The 17,980-nt window shown below is 46.0% G+C and overlaps 1 pseudogene; it reads left to right on the forward strand.

Moving 5' to 3' along the window:
* Positions 1-568: 568 nt before the first annotated feature.
* LOC123044284 (uncharacterized) lies at positions 569-17,584 on the forward strand (annotated as a pseudogene).
* Positions 17,585-17,980: the final 396 nt, after the last annotated feature.

Raw genomic sequence — 17,980 nt, forward strand, 5'->3', positions numbered from 1 at the left:
GTTCACACGTGCTGCGCAGGTAAGAGGGATGTGGCCACCTTTACAGTTGACAGTGTAAAACTATGACACAAGTCATTTGCTTTACCTCAACTTACCCCCCTCCTCGTGTATGTGCCACATGTGCCCGCCTGTAGATTGATGTTGCATTCAGCATGATGTCAGCATGACATCTGTGCTCGGTCCGTTAGACCAGATGCCAAATGCTAACCCTGCTTCAAACCCTAATTCGGCGCCCGAGTCTTATATAATCATACTAAAACGTTATGTCTGCTTCAACGTAACACAATGCTCTAAATATCATTGCTCAACGTGAAGTCCCACTGAAACTCAATTCTGAACCCAAGTTCACGTGTGCAACATACCGTGACGTGTCACATATCAGCTCACGCGAAGCTTCGTGGAAAGTCGCACAGAGTAAAACCCATCAGTGTACATTTTCCTCAATCGGAGACACACATCCTCTGTGGCAAAGTCACGAGGCCAAACATTTCAGTGATGCTAGTAGGCCACACGCATTCACTCACCAACAAATTGGAATCGAGGTAGCTGCGATAGGCTAGGGCACTGGGTCTGGAGTTGAAGGCCGGCCAAAAACCCTCTTTTCCCCTGTTCATCTCCATCCTCCCCTCTTCTCACTTCTCAGCGCCGGAGAAGCACAATGGCGCCGCTCGCCGGAGCCGCCGTGGCCGCCTGCATGATCCTGCTCTTCCTGCTCGTCCCCTGCGCTCAGGGACAGGGGCAACCACCCGAGGCGCCGGAGGAGGCTTGGGCCGAGGGGCAACCACCGGAGGCGTCGGAGGACGCTTTGACGATGCTCTTGTCCGAGGGCGGGTGCGGCGCCTTCGCCGGCCTCGTCGCCGCTACGGCCGGCGTGGGCGACACGTTCCGCGAGCAGATTGGCAGCGACCTGGGGCTCACGATCCTCTGCCCCGACGACGAGGCGGTGGGGACGTTCATCCCGAGGTTCCATAGCCTCAACGTCGACGAGCAGGTCGCGGTTCTCCTGTACCACGGCCTGACGATGGCTTACTCCGAGGAGCTGCTCAGCTGGGTCCACTGGGAGGTGTCAACGCTTGATGGGGAGCAGATGCTCACCATCCCTCACCACAGAGGCAGGGTGATACTTTCTCCGTGGCCGCCGTCGTCACGGAACAAGGCCAGGATCACCAAGACTGTCGTCGACAACGACCATCTCGCCGTCTACCTCATCGACGCCGTGCTGATTCCGACAGAGCCGAAGAAGCTTGACTTCTTCTGGGACTTCTTGGGACCTTTACTGCTTGTTATCGCTGGCGTCCTGGCGCTGTGAGTTTTCTTTCCTGACGCTTAATTCCGCTACTATCAAATGCAGAACGCAGCTCGTACGCCTGCCTGTCCATAGCATCAGTTCATTCGTGCGATTTGTTGGTGTGCTAGCTCGCTAGCTGTCATGGCCCGATCTCGATTTGTGCTAGGGTTCGTCGCGAGCCAAGAGGAAAAATGGGGAAAGTGCAAGTATATGCTGGTATATTCTCTAAAGGAGGGATTGTATATATGTTTTGAGCAAGCTCATACAATTCAACGATGCCGCTTACAGGCAAGCGGTGGAGCTTAAAATAGCCCAGCGACAGGGAAGGAAAAGTAACAGTACAACAAATGGGAAAGCTGTAGAAAAAGTAACAGTAGGGCGAGCCACGCGAGCCGTTGGATCCTCCCGAATGCTTGTATCCACGCCGTCCGTTAACTGAAGAACTCGTACTCTTCGTCAGGCCTGACAATGCCCCTCCCTGAGAGCGATCTTGACCTCAAGGAGCTGCTGGTTGCTGGAACCAACCTTGGACTGTTTGCTTGAAGAAGCCGGGGAAGGTGCGTTTGATGAAATCGGCGTCTTCCCATGATGCATCATCAGGGGGCAAGTTGGCCCATTGTACCAGCCACTGAACAACAGCGAAGTTGTTGCGAGGAATCTGGCGCGTCTCCAGGACCAGTACGGGTTCAGTTTGGATTGTGCCATCAGAGGTGATCAAGGGTAAATCTGCACATGGTACTGCCCTTGGCCCGATGCTTTTTGAATTGGCTGATGTGGAAAACAGGATGGATGCCGACACCTTCGGGTAGAAGCAATTTGTAGGCTACTTGTCCAATACGAGCAAGAACTCTGAACGGGCCGTAGTATTTGCTTTGTAATTTGATGTGAGAACGGATACCAAATGCATTGAACCTGTAGGGCTGCATTTTGAGGTAGACCATGTTGCCTACTTCCAAACTCCTGTCTACACGCTTGCGGTCAGCATATTTTTTCATTCGAGCTTGAGCAGCAGCCAAATTGGACTTGAGTTGTTGCAGGAAAGCTTGTCTGTCAGTTAGAAATTCCACTGCCTCAGGTGTGATGGCATCAGGCAAACTATACTCACTGATTGCTGGTGGTGGGTAGCCGTACATTGCTTCAAATGGTGTCTTTTGAAGAGAGGAGTGGAAAGAGGTGTTGTACCAGTATTCAGCAAGACCCAAATGTTTGATCCAGCGCTTTGGATGGCTTGATGTCATGCAGCGTAGGTAATCCTCGATGCATTGGTTCACTCGTTCAGTCTGTCCGTCAGACTGGGGATGGTACGATGTACTGTACCGCAGCTCAATTCCCATTGCTTTGAAGATATCTTGCCAGAGTGTGCTTGTGAAGATTCTATCGCGATCAGATACAATTGCCAGTGGTGGTCCATGGAGTTTGATTACATTATCCAGGAAGGCTTGGGCCACGGTTTGCACTGTGAATGGGTGGGCCAGAGGAATGAAATGGGCAAATTTGGACAGCCTGTCAACAACCACAAATATGACATCCATGCCATCAGATTTAGGCAGGCCCTCGACAAAATCCATGCTTAAGTGGGTCCACACCATATCAGGTATGTGAAGAGGGTCTAGGAACCCAGGGTATGGGCAGTTTTCACCTTTGTTTTTCTGACAAACTGGGCATTGAGCCACAAATGAATCCACATCTTGTTTGAGGCCTGGCCAATAGAATATTCTTTTAATTCTCTGGTAGGATGCTTTCCTTCCAGAATGACCTCCAATGGCAGAGGAGTGCAGGGCTTTGAGGAGTTTGTTCCTTAGTGTGCTATCCTTGCCTACATATATTCTTCCCTTATGTCTGATAACTCCTCCATGGAGTTTGTTTTTGTTGACAGTGTGATCAGCAGCTAACAATAGTTGTTCGAGGAGGGTTTTGCAGTGAGGATCTTGTAAGTAAGAGGCCTCCACTTGTTTGATCCACTCAGGAGTGACAATGGAAATTGCTAGGAGAGAATGTTTCCTGGAGAGGATATCTGCAGCAATATTTTCTTTCCCTTTTCTATATTCTAGCTGGAAATTATACTCTAACAATTTGACCATGAGTTTATGCTGAATACTGCTTGTGACTTTCTGATCCGTCATGAATTGCAAGCTCTGGTGATCAGTCCTTATAATCAGCTTGTGTCCAAGGAGGTAATGTCTCCAACGTTTAAGAGCTTCAATAATTGCTAGGGCCTCTTTCTCATATGTTGAGAGAGTGGTGTTTCTTGGGCATAAGGTGGAACTGTAGTAAGCCAGGGGTTGGCTGTTCTGCATGAGTACAGCACCTAGCCCAGTGCCAGAAGCATCAGTCTCAAGAATGAATGGGAGGGAAAAATTAGGGAGCGCAAGTACTGGAGCAGTAGTGAGAGCAGGTTTCAATTGTGTAAAGGCAATATCTTGATTTTGAGACCAATGAAAACTGTCTTTCTTGAGCATATCATGTCGGGGAACGTAGCAGAAATTCAAAATTTTCCTACGTGTCACCAAGATCTATCTATGGAGAGACTAGCAATGAGGGGAAGGAGAGTGCATCTACATACCCTTGTAGATCGCTAAGCGGAAGCGTTCAAGTGAACGGGGTTGATGGAGTCGTACTCGTCGTGATTCAGATCACCGATGATTCTAGTGTCGAACGGACGGCACCTCCGCGTTCAACACACGTACAGCTCGACGATGTCTCCCACGCCTTGATCCAGCAAGGAGAGAGGGAGAGGTTGAGGAAGACTCCATCCAGCAGCAGCACAACGGCGTGGTGGTGATAGAGGAGCGTGGCAATCCTGCAGGGCTTCGCCAAGCACCTACGGGAGAGGAGGAGGTGTCACGGGAGGGAGGGAGGCGCCAAGGGCTCAGGTATGGATGCCCTCCCTCCCCTCCACTATATATAGGGGCAGGGGAGAGGGGGGAGGCGCAGCCTTGCCCCTTCCTCCAAGGAAGGGGTGCAGCTAAGAGGGGGGAGGAGTCCATCCTCCCCAAGGCACCTCGGAGGTGCCTTCCCCTTTTAGGACTCTCCCCTTTTCCTATATCTTGGCGCATGGGCCTCTAGGGGCTGGTGCCCTTGGCCCATGTAGGCCAAGGCGCACCCCCTACAGCCCATGTGGCCCCCCGGGGCAGGTGTCCCCACCCGGTGGGCCCCCGGGACCCTTCCGGTGGTCCCGGTACAATACCGATGACCTCGAAACTTGTCCCGATGGCCGAAACAGGACTTCCTATATATAAATCTTTACCTCCGGACCATTCCGGAACTCCTCGTGACGTCCGGGATCTCATCCGGGACTCCGAACAACATTCGGTAACCACATACAAACTTCCTTTATAACCCTAGCGTCATCGAACCTTAAGTGTGTAGACCCTACGGGTTCGGGAGACATGTAGTCATGACCGAGATGTTCTCCGGTCAATAACCAACAGCGGGATCTGGATACCCATGTTGGCTCCCACATGTTCCACGATGATCTCATCGGATGAACCACGATGTCAAGGACTCAATCAATCCCGTATACAATTCCCTTTGTCTAGCGGTATGGTACTTGCCCGAGATTCGATCGTCGGTATACCGATACCTTGTTCAATCTCGTTACCGGCAAGTCTCTTTACTCGTTCCGTAACACATCATCCCGTGATCAACCCCTTGGTCACATTGTGCACATTATGATGATGTCCTACCGAGTGGGCCCAGAGATACCTCTCCGTTTACACGGAGTGACAAAATCCCAATCTCGATTCGTGCCAACCCAACAGACACTTTCAGAGATACCCGTAGTGTACCTTTATAGCCACCCAGTTACGTTGTGACGTTTGGCACACCCAAAGCACTCCTACGGTATCCGGGAGTTGCACAATCTCATGGTCTAAGGAAATGATACTTGACATTAGAAAAGCTTTAGCATACGAACTACATGATCTTGTGCTAGGCTTAGGATTGGGTCTTGTCCATCACATCATTCTCCTAATGATGTGATCCCGTTATCAACGACATCCAATGTCCATGGTCAGGAAACCGTAACCATCTATTGATTAACGAGCTAGTCAACTAGAGGCTTACTAGGGACATGGTGTTGTCTATGTATCCACACATGTATCTGAGTTTCCTATCAATACAATTCTAGCATGGATAATAAACGATTATCATGAACAAGGAAATATAATAATAATCAATTTATTATTGCCTCTAGGGCATATTTCCAACAGTCTCCCACTTGCACTAGAGTCAATAATCTAGTTCACATCGATATGTGATTAACACTCAAGGTCACATCCCCATGTGACTAACACCCAAAGAGTTTACTAGAGTCAATAATCTAGTTCACATTTACCATGTGATTAACACTCGATGAGTTCTGGGTTTGATCATGTTATGCTTGTGAGAGAGGTTATAGTCAACGGGTCTGAACCTTTCAGATCCGTGTGTGCTTTACAAATCTCTATGTCATCTCCTAGATGCAGCTACCACGTTCTATTTGGAGCTATTCCAAATAACTGTTCTACTTGGAGCTATTCTAAATTGTTGCTCCATTATACGTATCCGGTATATCTACTCAGAGCTATTCGGATAGGTGTTAAGCTTGCATCGATGTAACCCTTTACGACGAACTCTTTTACCACCTCCATAATTGAGAAAATTCCTTAGTCCACTAGTTACTAAGGATAACTTTGACCGCTGTCCTGTGATCCATTCTTGGATCACTCTTGTACCCCTTGACTGACTCATGGTAAAGCACACTTCAGGTGCGGTACACAGCATAGCATACTGTAGAGCCTATGTCTTAAGCATAGGGGACGACCTTCGTTCCTTTCTCTCTATTCTGCCATGGTCGAGCTTTAAGTCTTAACTTCATACCTTACAACTCAGGCAAGAACTCATTCTTTGACTGATCCATCTTGAACACCTTCAAGATCACGTCAAGGCATGTGCTCATTTGAAAGTACTATTAAGCGTTTTGATCTATCCTTATAGATCTTGATGCTCAATGTTCAAGTAGCTTAATCCAGGTTTTCCATTGAAAACACTTTCCAAATAACCCTATATGCTTTCCAGAAATTCTACGTCATTTCTGATCATTAATATGTCAACAACATATACTCATCAGAAATTCTATAGTGCTCCCACTCACTTCTTTGGAAATACAAGTTTCTCATAAACTTTGTATACACCCAAAATCTTTGATCATCATCAAAGCATACATTCCAACTCCGAGATGCTCACTCCAGTCCTCAGAAGGATTGCTGGAGCTTTGCATACTTATTAGCATATTTCAGGATAGACAAAACCTTCCGGTTGTATCACATACAACCTTTCCTCAAAAATCGTCGAGGAAACAATGTTTTGACATCCTATCTGCAAGATTTCATAAATGATGCAGTAATTGCTAATATAATTCCAACAGACTCTTAGCATCGCTACGAGTGAGAAAGTCTTATCGTAGTCAACTCCTTGAACTTGTCGAAAAACATCTTAACGACAAGTCGAGCTTTCTCAATGGTGACACTTACCATCATTGTCTGTCTTCCTTTCAAAATCCATATGTACCTAACAGCCTTACGACCATCAAGTAGTTCTTCCAAAGTCTACACTTTGTTTTCATACATGGATCCTCTCTCGGGTTTTATGGCCTTGAGCCATTTATCGGAATCCGGGCCCACCATCGCTTCTCCATAGCTCGTAGGTTCATTGTTGTCTAGCAACATGACTTCCAAGACAGGATTACGTACCACTCTGAAGTAGTACGCATCCTTGTCATCCCACGAGGTTTGGTAGTGACTCGATCCGAAGTTTCATGATCACTATCATAAGCTTCCACTTCAGTTGGTGTACGTACCACAGGAACAACTTCCTGTGCCCTGCTACACACTTGTTGAAGTGACGGTTCAATAACCTCATCAAGTCTCCACCATCCTCCCACTCAACTTTTCGAGAGAAACCTTTCCTCGAAAAAGGACCCGATTCAAGAAACAATCCCTATTGCTTTCGGATCTTAATTAGGAGGTATACCCAATTGTTTTTGGGTGTCCTATGAAGATGCATTTTATCTGCTTTGGGTTCGAGCTTATCAACCTGAAACCTTTTCACATAAGCGTCACAGCCCCAAACTTTCAAGAAACGGCAAATTAGGTTTCTCCAAACCATAGTTCATACGGTGTCGTCTCAACGAAATTATGTGGTGCCCTATTTAAAGTGAATGTGGTTGTCTCTAATGCCTAACCCATGAACGATAGTGGTAACTCGATAAGGGACATCATGGTATGTACCATATCCAATAGGGTGCAACTATGACGTTTGGACACACCATCACACTATGGTGTTCCAGGCTGTATCAGTTGTGAAACAATTTCCACAATGTCTTAATTCTGTGCCAAACTCGTGATTCAGATATTCATCTCTACGATCATATCATAGATCTTTTATCCTCTTGTCACGACGATCTTTGAACTTCACACTGAAATTACTTGAACCTTTCAATAATTCAGACTCGTGATTCATCAAGTAAATATACTCAACATCTACTCGAATCATCTGTGAAGTAAGAACATAACGATATTCACTGCATGCCTCAGCACTCATTGGACTGCACACATCAAAATGTGTTACTTCCAACAAGTTGCTATCTTGTTCCATCTTACTGAAAACGAGGCTTTTCAGTCATCTTGCCCATGTGGTATGATTTGCATGTCCCAAGTGATTCAAAATCAAGTGAGTCAAAACGGTCCATTTGCATGGAGTTTCTTCATGCATATACACCAATAGACATGGTTCGCATGTCTCAAACTTTTCAAAAACGAGTGAGCCCAAAGATCCATCAATATGGAGCTTCTTCATGCGTTTTATACCGATATGACTTACGTGGCAGTGCCACAAGTAGGTGGTACTATCATTACTATCTTTTGGCATGAACATGTGTATCATCTGCGATCGAGATTTAATAAACCATTCATTTTAGGTGTAAGACCATTGAAGGTATTATTCAAATAAACAGAGTAACCATTATTCTCCTTAAATGAATAACCGTATTGCGATAGACGTAATCCAATCATGTCTATGCTCAACGCAAACACCAAATAACAATTATTTAGGTTTAACACCAATCTCTTTGGTAGAGGGAGCGTGCGATGCTTGATCATATCAAGCTTGGAAAAACTTCCAACATATATCGTCAGCTCACCTTTAGCTAGTCTCCGTTTATTCCGTAGCCTTTTGTTTCGAGTTACTAGCACTTAGAAACCGAACCGGTATCTAATACCCTGGTGCTACTAGGAGTACTAGCAAAGTACACATTAACACAATGTATATCCAATATACTTCTATCGACCTTGCCAGCCTTCTTATCTACCAAGTATCTAGGGTAATTCTGCTCTAGTGGTTGTTCCCCTTATTACAGAAGCACTTAGTCTCGGGTTTGGGTTTTACCTTGGGTTTCTTCACTAGAGCAGCAGCTGATTTGCCGTTTCATGAAGTATCCCTTCTTGCCCTTGCCCTTCTTGAAACTAGTGGTTTCACCAACCATCAACAATTGATGCTCCTTCTTGATTTCTACTTTCGCGGTGTCAAACATCGCGAGTATCTCAAGGATCATCATATATGTCCCTGATATATTATAGTTCATCACGAAGCTCTAGCAGCTTGGTGGTAATGACTTCGGAGAACCATCACTGTCTTATCTGGAAGATCAACTCCCACTCGATTCAAGTGATTGTTGTACTCAGACAATCTGAGCACAAGCACAACAATTGAGCTTTTCTCCTTAGTTTGCAGGTTAAGAAAGTCATCGGAGGTCTTATACCTCTTGACATGGGCACGAGCCTGAAATCCCAATTTCAGCCCTCAAAACATCTCATATGTTTCGCGACGTTTCAAAAACGTCTTTGGTGCCTCAACTCTAAACCGTTTAACTGAACTATCACGTAGTTATCAAAACGTGTATGTCAGATGTTCGCAACAACCACAGACAACGTTCGAGGTTCAGCACACTGAGCGGTGCATTAAGGACATAAGCCTTCTATGAAGCAATGAGGACAATCCTCAGTTTACGGACCTAGTCCGCATAATTGCTACTATCAACTTTCAACTAATTTTTCTCTAGGAACATATCTAAACAGTAGAACTATAGCGTGAGCTACGACATAATTTGCAAAATCCTTTTGGCTATGTTCAGGATAATTAAGTTCATCTTATGAACTCCCACTCAGATAGACATCCTTCTAGTCATCTAAGTGATTACATGATCCGAGTCAAACTAGGCCGTGTCCGATCATCACGTGAGACGGACTAGTCATCATCGGTGAACATCTTCATGTTGATCGTATCTTCTATACGACTCATGCTCGACCTTTCGGTCTCCGTGTTCCGAGGCCATGTCTGTACATGCTAGGCTCGTCAAGTTAACCCTAAGTGTTTCGCGTGTGTAAATCTGTCTTACACCCGTTGTATGTGAACGTTAGAATCTAACACCCGATCATCACGTGGTGCTTCGAAACACGAACTGTCGCAACGGTGCACAGTTAGGGGAGAACACTTCTTGAAATTGTTGTAAGGGATCATCTTATTTACTACCGTCGTTCTAAGCAAATAATATGTATAAACATGATAAACATCACATGCAATCAAATAGTGACATGATATGGCCATCATCACTTTGCTCCTTTTGATCTCCATCTTCGAGGCTTCATGATCATCATCGTCACCGGCATGACACCATGATCTCCATCATCATGATCTCCATCATCGTGTCTTCATGAAGTTGCCTCGCCAACTATTACTTCTACTACTATGGCTAACGGTTAGCAATAAAGTAAAGTAATTACATGACGTTTAAGTTGACACGCAGGTCACAAATAAATAAAGACAACTCCTATGGCTCCTGCCGGTTGTCATACTCATCGACATGCAAGTCGTGATTCCTATTACAAGAACATGATCAATCTCATACATCACATATATCATTCATCACATCCTTTTTGGCCATATCACATCACATAGCATACCCTGCAAAAACAAGTTAGACGTCCTCTAATTGTTGTTTGCATGTTTTACGTGGCTGCTATGGGTTTCTAGCAAGAACGTTTCTTACCTACGCATGAACCACAACGTGATATGCCAATTGCTATTTACCCTTCATAAGGACCCTTTTCATCGAATCCGATCCGACTAAAGTGGGAGAGACAGACACCCGCCAGCCACCTTATGCAACTAGCGCATGTTTGTCGGTGGAACCGGTCTCACGTAAGCGTACGTGTAAGGTTGGTCCGGGCCGCTTCATCCCACGATGCCGCCGAATCAAGATAAGACTAGTAACGGCAAGCATATTGAACAATATCGACGCCCACAACTACTTTGTGTTCTACTCGTGCAAAGAATCTACGCAATAGACCTAGCTCATGATGCTACTGTCGGGGAACGTAGCAGAAATTCAAAATTTTCCTACGTGTCACCAAGATCTATCTATGGAGAGACTAGCAACAAGGGGAAGGAGAGTGCATCTACATACCCTTGTAGATCGCTAAGCGGAAGCGTTCAAGTGAACGGGGTTGATGGAGTCGTACTCGTCGTGATTCAGATCACCGATGATCTTAGTGCCGAACGGACGGCACCTCCGCGTTCAACACACGTACAGCTCGACGATGTCTCCCACGCCTTGATCCAGCAAGGAGAGAGGGAGAGGTTGAGGAAGACTCCATCCAGCAGCAGCACAACGGCGTGGTGGTGATAGAGGAGCGTGGCAATCCTGCAGGGCTTCGCCAAGCACCTACGGGAGAGGAGGAGGTGTCACGGGAGGGAGGGAGGCGCCAAGGGCTCAGGTATGGATGCCCTCCCTCCCCTCCACTATATATAGGGGCAGGGGAGAGGGGGGAGGCGCAGCCTTGCCCCTTCCTCCAAGGAAGGGGTGCGGCTAAGAGGGGGGGGGGGGGAGGAGTCCATCCTCCCCAAGGCACCTCGGAGGTGCCTTCCCCTTTTAGGACTCTCCCCCTTTTCCTATATCTTGGCGCATGGGCCTCTAGGGGCTGGTGCCCTTGGCCCATGTAGGCCAAGGCGCACCCCCTACAGCCCATGTGGCCCCCCGGGGCAGGTGGCCCCACCCGGTGGGCCCCCGGGACCCTTCCGGTGGTCCCGGTACAATACCGATGACCCCGAAACTTGTCCCGATGGCCGAAACAGGACTTCCTATATATAAATCTTTACCTCCGGACCATTCCGGAACTCCTCGTGACGTCCGGGATCTCATCCGGGACTCCGAACAACATTCGGTAACCACATACAAACTTCCTTTATAACCCTAGCGTCATCGAACCTTAAGTGTGTAGACCCTACGGGTTCGGGAGACATGTAGTCATGACCGAGATGTTCTCCGGTCAATAACCAACAGCGGGATCTGGATACCCATGTTGGCTCCCACATGTTCCACGATGATCTCATCGGATGAACCACGATGTCAAGGACTCAATCAATCCCGTATACAATTCCCTTTGTCTAGCGGTATGGTACTTGTCCGAGATTCGATCGTCGGTATACCGATACCTTGTTCAATCTCGTTACCGGCAAGTCTCTTTACTCGTTCCGTAACACATCATCCCGTGATCAACCCCTTGGTCACATTGTGCACATTATGATGATGTCCTACCGAGTGGGCCCAGAGATACCTCTCCGTTTACACGGAGTGACAAAATCCCAATCTCGATTCGTGCCAACCCAACAGACACTTTCAGAGATACCCGTAGTGTACCTTTATAGCCACCCAGTTACGTTGTGACGTTTGGCACACCCAAAGCACTCCTACGGTATCCGGGAGTTGCACAATCTCATGGTCTAAGGAAATGATACTTGACATTAGAAAAGCTTTAGCATACGAACTACATGATCTTGTGCTAGGCTTAGGATTGGGTCTTGTCCATCACATCATTCTCCTAATGATGTGATCCCGTTATCAATGACATCCAATGTCCATGGTCAGGAAACCGTAACCATCTATTGATTAACGAGCTAGTCAACTAGAGGCTTACTAGGGACATGGTGTTGTCTATGTATCCACACATGTATCTGAGTTTCCTATCAATACAATTCTAGCATGGATAATAAACGATTATCATGAACAAGGAAATATAATAATAATCAATTTATTATTGCCTCTAGGGCATATTTCCAACATATCATGTAGGGGTCTTGCTATTGGTCCAAAGTTCTTGACAAACCTTCGATAATACCCACATAGGCCAAGAAATCCCGTGAGTTGTGTTACTGTGGTTGGAGTGGGCCAGTCTGTTACAGCTTGTATCTTGGTAGGATCTGTTGCTACTCCAGAGCTGTTGATGATGTGGCCTAGGTACTCCACTTGAGGGACAGCAAAGTGGCATTTGGACAGTTTGACTTTGAGCTGATGTTCTTTCAAAAGGTCCATGACAATTTGCAGGTGGGAGACATGTTCTGCAAGTGTTTTGCTAAAGACTAGTATATCATCAAAGAACACTAGTATAAACTTCCTGACATATCTGCCAAAGATGTTGTTCATGAGAGCTTGAAAGGTGCCAGGTGCATTGGAAAGGCCAAAAGGCATGACTAAAAACTCGTAGTGGCCAAAAGAAGTTCTGAAGGCAGTCTTTGGTATGTCTTCTTCTTTCATTCTCACTTGATGATAGCCTGACCTTAAGTCCAATTTGGAAAAGACTGTTGCTCCATGTAGTTCATCAAGAAGATCTTCTATTACCGGTATAGGAAACTTGTTTTTGACAGTGGCTGCATTCAATTTTCTGTAATCAATGCAGAGTCTCCATGAGCCATCTTTTTTTCTGACAAGGATTGCAGGAGAAGCAAAGGGGCTCTGGCTGGGTCTTATAACTCTGTTTTTGAGTAACAGATGGATCTGATGCTCCAGCTCATCTCTCTGAGTGTGGGGTACTCTATATGGTCTTGTGTTAGGAGGGTCAGTTCCAGGTGCCAAGGGGATCTCATGGTCACACTCCCTCTTAGGAGGAAGGCCTGCAGGCTCTGTGAAGATATCAGGGTATTTCTCCAATACTTCTTGTACTTCTGGAGGAATAGGATCACTTGTTTTTGTGGTAGGAGAAGTGTCTTGTGCTAGACTGATCATGTAAGCAGGAGCTCCACTGAGCAGAAGCCTATTTAGTGATAAATGATCAATTTCAGTTGCTGCAGACATTGGACCACAAGCGGGAATAGTTACTGGTGTAACTCCATCTTTAAGCAAAGTGAGTTTTCTTGGGTTATAATGGAAGGAAACTGGCCCATGCTTTGCTAGCCAGTCTGATCCTAGAACGACATCATGTCCTGGTAGGTCTAGAATTCTGAAGGAGTGCTGGAACTGTTCTGAATTAGCAGAGAAAGTTGTGGCCGGTATATAGGATCCAGACCATAATTTGCCTCCCCCTGCTACAGTGACAGGTCTTGTACTATCTTTGATAATATTGCAATCAGTTTGGAGTGCAAATTGCAAGCTCATGAAGGTGGCATTACTGCCAGAATCTACTAAAGCAACAGCCTGTCTACCCCCAATAGAGATTAATATTGAGAGGGAATTAACACTATCAGTTTCCAGGGCTTGGAGAGAAATTCTCATGCATTGTTCTTCTGTTGCTGGTTGATCCTCTTCTTCAGTTTCCTCCAACTCCTCTTGTGGTATTGGCTGTTCAGTAGGGTCTTCCCCTGTGAGTACATTTAGTACTGTTGCTTGCTTACATTTATGCCCATGGAACCAGGCATCCCCACATCGCCAACACTTCCCAGGTTCCCTAGCTCTTTGTGTGGTGAGTGGTTGCTTGAAATCATTAGTCTTGTCCTGGACTATGGGTGTTTGTTTGTAGTAACTAGTAGCAGGTCTGCTAGAAGTACTAAATGTTGTGGCTTTTTTCTTTTCCATTGCTCCTTGTTCCAAATCCACAGCAAGCCAATAAGCGTCAGTCAGTGATGCTGGTTTCAATGGTCGAAGTTGATACTTCAGAGTAGATTTGAGGCCATTGACATAGCATTTGACGAACCATTGTTCAGAGATCATGGGGTTTTCCTCCTGTACGTCTGCCATGAGATCTTCAAACTGCTGGGTGTACTCCACAACAGATAAAGTGTGCTGTTTGAGAGTGTTGAAGCGTTCAGTGAGATCATAGGAACTGGATGGAGAAAATCTGTGTAGAATTTCTTCACAAAACTGTGCCCATGTCAATCTTTTCTTAAGGAGACCAGACCTACGGAGCCACACATCAGCTGGTCCAGTAATGTATAATTGTGCCAGTCCCACTCTGTATTCTGGGGGAGCACCAGCCATCTGGAAGTATTTGTCACACTGGCGTATCCATCCTGCTGGGTTCACACCTTCAAAGCGAGGGAATTCTATCTTTGGTCCTTTTGTGATGGATTTGAGAAATTGAGTGCGCATCTCATTTTCGTATTGACCATAAAAATCTTCCCATTGTGTACGCACCAATGGTGGTTGGAAATTGTGGAACGCCGGAGTATGAGCAGTACGGGAAGGAGCAGTAGGTGTGAAATGCCCGGCCTGTACGTCTTGAATTTGACCTTGTGCATACCCCGGTGGAGCCGAGTGTCTGTTGATGTTGATCGCTGGCAAGGTAGGAGGTACTTGTGTTGCTAGCAAGCGAGTCTTTTCTTGTTCAGTAGCTAATTGCTTTCGTAGTTCTGCTGTGGATGGCCTGACTTGTTCCTGTTGTTGCTTTGCTTTGTTAGGATCCTCTTGTTCAGGTGTTGGGGTTGTGGTCTGGGGATTGGATGCAGATGCGCCTGGTGTTCTGAAGGACTTGAGGATGTCAGACATCGCAGCGAGCTGGGAGTTCAACGCCGACACAGCTTGCTGTATGCCGTCCATCACCTGTGCCATCGCATCTTGTTTCAGAGTAACAGCATGGACATCCTTGCGCAGGCCCTCAACATCTTCACGCAGCTCTGTTGCTTCCTCTCTGGTCTGCACAACTTCAGCTTTCATCGCGAGCAGATCAGCGACTTCGGCCTCGTCCAGACTCGGCTTCGATCTACCCATGGTGACTGATGGATTCGGGGAGGAATTTTACTGCCGGAGCACCGGTAACCCGAACCGAAAAATCAGTCCACCGCCGCCTGCTGTCCGCGCCGCCCGCGCAGCACCACTCGCTGTCGTCCTGGGATTTGACACTTGAGCAGTGTGCTCAAGCAACCAGACGAACGCCACGAGTTGCCGCCGAATTAGTCTACCGCCACCAACACCGACGGTCCACTCCGCCACCTGCGCCGCCCAAAATCGCCGCCGCCGTCGCCGCCAAAGAAGGGAGGGAAGGAAGGGAGAGTCACCGCTGCCGCCTTCAGAAGGGGGGGGGGAGGGAGGGCAACTCACGGGAACCCCGCCGATTCACCGCGCCGCCGAGGAAGAACCTTGCTCATGATACCAATTGTCATGGCCCGATCTCGATTTGTGCTAGGGTTCGTCGCGAGCCAAGAGGAAAAATGGGGAAAGTACAAGTATATGCTGGTATATTCTCTAAAGGAGGGATTGTATATATGTTTTGAGCAAGCTCATACAATTCAACGATGCCGCTTACAGGCAAGCGGTGGAGCTTAAAATAGCCAGCGACAGGGAAGGAAAAGTAACAGTACAACAAAAGGGAAAGCTGTAGAAAAAGTAACAGTAGGGCGAGCCACGCGAGCCGTTGGATCCTCCCGAATGCTTGTATCCACGCCGTCCGTTAACTGAAGAACTCGTACTCTTCGTCAGGCCTGACACTAGCGTGTTCCGTCCGACAGAGATTTGAGCACCTACGTCTATGTATAAATCTATACTCCTATATAGTATACGAATAGCAAGACATATGGACCGTTGGATCTTTCTAATCAGACGGCTCAAATTTAATGGCTTGTGCTAGAGGACTACGTGGCTGCACATAGACCATTGGATATGTCCATCTAACGGCCCACATCGCAGGGATTCGCGCTGCGCCACTTCACTGTGTTGGCCTGGCATTTTCGCATGGGCACGTGATTCTGTAGAAATTTCTAGCACACTCATGTGATACAATGCATGCAGCGGTAGGGTAGAGTAGTAATCTCCAGAGTCTAGCAGAGCTACCAAGTAGGTATGGTGATGGGAGATGAGAGAGAGTAAAAGCATGACGATGGTTCAGCCTGGGCATAGGCGCAGATGCCTGAAACAATTTTTTGCTGGTGGAAGCAATTTAAATGATTAAAAAAAGACAACAAAAGAAAAATGTAATATGTGTTATAGCTAAATAGCTTTTACTTTCCGTTAAAATTTTGTTTTACCAGTATATTGCCCTTGTTTTCAGCAATAAATTTGTGAAGATATCTGATAAACAAAACAGAAATAATTTTAAATAATCATTTTATTTGTAATAATGAATAACTTGCAATGTATACTCTATGCATAGCTCAAGCTAGGACCTATTAAATTTCATTAAATTGAGGATGAAGCGGGTATCCTATTTCTCTTGGTATTCGAAATTGTGCAGATCTAATATTACACACCTACACTAATAAATTATTTATATCTCAATAATTATTGATTAATTAATTGATGAGCTGTGCGAGTCCACCCATGATAGTTCAAAACTTCAAATCATGATACTTAAAATGATACATGATATGTGTGTTTATAACTATATTTACATGATTTAAAAAAATTCTGGCACGTGCCATTTACTAGTCGTATATAGTACATTTACTCGACAGTAATTTAGATTTGGGCTTTCTGTACATACGTCAATTTAATGAACATGACTAGTTTTTGTCTTTTTGATTAACTCGACTATTATGCTAGCTTGAATTGCTCCAGCCTTTTCTAAATCTTGATTATGCACGCTAACTGTATCTGTTATTACTAGTACTATTATTTTGCAGGCGGCTAACTGTAATTTTGTCTATTTACCCTGCAGATTCTTGCTGTGGCATGCGCTTGTTTATGTTTGGTCTCTTGTGTGCCGGCTGAGAAGATGGTGCAAGGATCGCGCTACTGCCTACGTTTCCCCCGCCCGTGTCACTCCACATGGACAACAAGAACATTAGTCTGTGGCCGCTGAGCAGTGCCTCGCCTCCCGTCGTATTCCCTCTTATGGTCTATAGTTTGAACGATCAGGTCGGTGACTTGTGTATATAGTGTTTGCTCACTTTTGAATCTAGGCTTCGTTTCATTTAACAAAATGTTGGTGACTATGAATTCGATATGCAGTAGTGTTATTTTTTGAGGCAACTTCTACTGCAAGCATCCATCCATGGGGGCTGGATTAGCATCTTTTATTGCAATATTGAGTTATTATAAAGAAAGTCTAGCATGCATGCTAGATGGGGGAGGTTCCATTTAATTTATAGTTACTTTCAACAACTTTTCAAAAATCATATATCCTGCAAATGACATGATGTGAGTGGACCTGGCGATAAATGACAAAGCAAAGTGTTGTTGACCTATTGATTAGGCTGTGTTTTGAGCCCGTTCAGTCCAGAGCATGACAAGGTAAGTTCACACATGTTGCTCAGGTGTTCCGTGTAACTTGTACTGTATTCATGATCCTGTGCGTACATACAGTCAGCGGTCTCGTCTAACATGTATGTAGGCTGCGGGTTGCCAACAGATTGATTGTTAGGAAGATGCCAGGAGCTTATTCTGCAACATAACCGTGCTGTTTCACGTGCATGCAGCAAATGTATATTCCTTACCACATACTAGCAGTAGCA

Source organism: Triticum aestivum, chromosome 2B (genome assembly GCF_018294505.1).
Source record: "Triticum aestivum cultivar Chinese Spring chromosome 2B, IWGSC CS RefSeq v2.1, whole genome shotgun sequence".
Classification (NCBI taxonomy): domain Eukaryota; kingdom Viridiplantae; phylum Streptophyta; class Magnoliopsida; order Poales; family Poaceae; genus Triticum; species Triticum aestivum.